The sequence below is a fragment of the Dasypus novemcinctus genome, chromosome 4 (assembly GCF_030445035.2).
Source record: "Dasypus novemcinctus isolate mDasNov1 chromosome 4, mDasNov1.1.hap2, whole genome shotgun sequence".
In the NCBI taxonomy this organism is placed as follows: Eukaryota; Metazoa; Chordata; class Mammalia; order Cingulata; family Dasypodidae; genus Dasypus; species Dasypus novemcinctus.
This window is the reverse complement of record NC_080676.1, coordinates 154,753,199-154,754,637: the sequence shown is the minus strand read 5'-3', so window position 1 is coordinate 154,754,637 and position 1,439 is coordinate 154,753,199. Positions and strand designations below refer to the sequence as shown.

The window sequence follows — 1,439 nt, the reverse complement described above, 5'->3', positions numbered from 1 at the left end:
TCCGCGGTTCAAACCCCGGGCCTCCTTGACCCGTGTGGAGCTGGCCCATGCACAGTGCTGATGCGCGCAAGGAGTGCCCTGCCACGCAGAGGTGTCCCCCGCGTAGGGGAGCCCCACGCGCAAGGAGTGCACCCCGTAAGGAGAGCCGCCCAGCGCGAAAGAAAGTGCAGCCTGCCCAGGAATGGCGCCGCACACATGGAGAGCTGACACAACAAGATGACAGCAACAAAAAGAAACACAGATTCCCATACCACTGACAACAACAGAAGCGGACAAAGAAGATGCAGCAAATAGACACAGAGAACAGACAACCGGGGTGGGGGAGAAGGGGAGAGAAATAAATAAATAAATAAATAAATCTTTTTTTAAAAAGTCCCCACTAATTATCTAGTTATTTTAATCACCTCTGCCTCCTAAATAGATTAGAAATCCAGCTGGCTAAATACATAGCTAGTGGGAAGAGAGGGAAATGAGACTAGAGAGGTTAGTTGGGGTGGATACATGGAAGGCTCTGAAAGCCTGCCCAAGAAGCCACGGGCCTTACTCTCTGGGGTTGCCCTAGCAAATTATCACAAACTGCATGGTTTAAAACAACAGAAATTATTTTTTCCATGTTCCGGGGGGCCAGAAGTCTGAAATCAAGGTTTTGGCAAGGTCACACTCCTTCCTAACGCTTTGGGGAAGGAGTCCTCCTTGCCTCTCCCAGCTCCTACTGGCTCCTGTCGCCCATTCACCTTCTTCCTTGTGTGTCTGTGTTGTTTCTTTTATAAGGACACCAGTCATTGGATTTAGAGTCCTTCCTAAATCTAGGGCAACGTCATCTCAAAATCCTAAACTTATTCTGAAAAGACCCCGTTTCCAAAAAGAAAAGGTCACATTCGGAGGGCTAGGACTCTGTCGTATTTTCTCAGGACAGGGTGACACGTTAGCGCAGACATCGTGGGTGGCTTTCAAACAGGGGAAAGGCCCAAGGACAGCTGTGGGGCAGGAAAGATGAGAGCCGAGCTTCTCAAAATCCCCCAGGCCGTGCTCGCTTCAGCAGCACATATACTAAAATTGGAACGATACAGAGAAGATTAGCATGGCCCCTGCGCAAGGATGACACGCAAATTGGTGAAGCGTTCCATATTTTTACCTCATATTTTTTGAATGTAACTTTAAAAAAAATAAAATAAAATAAAAGCTGGTATTTAGCAAAGATCTGAATAAAACAATAAATGTTCTTTTCCTATGTAAAAAAAAAAAAAAAATCCCCCAGGCCACACCCCAGACCCACAGCCAGGGCCTCTGGGCAGGGGACTCATCTCATTGATCAATCCGACTTTAATGCTAGTAGACAATTGAGAATAAGGAGATTAGAAGGATGAGAATTTGGAGACAAAGAAATCAGTTAGGTGGCCATGGAGGTTCCCCAGAAGAGAGGCAGTGAGGGCAGGATC

General features: G+C 47.0%; 1 non-coding gene across 1 annotated transcript; it reads left to right on the top strand.

Annotated features, from left to right (window-relative positions):
* The first annotated feature begins 1,026 nt into the window (after positions 1–1,026).
* On the top strand, positions 1,027–1,133 carry LOC111759431 (U6 spliceosomal RNA). The gene has a single exon (XR_002793416.2). It is a non-coding gene; the product is annotated as a U6 spliceosomal RNA (small nuclear RNA).
* Positions 1,134–1,439: the final 306 nt, after the last annotated feature.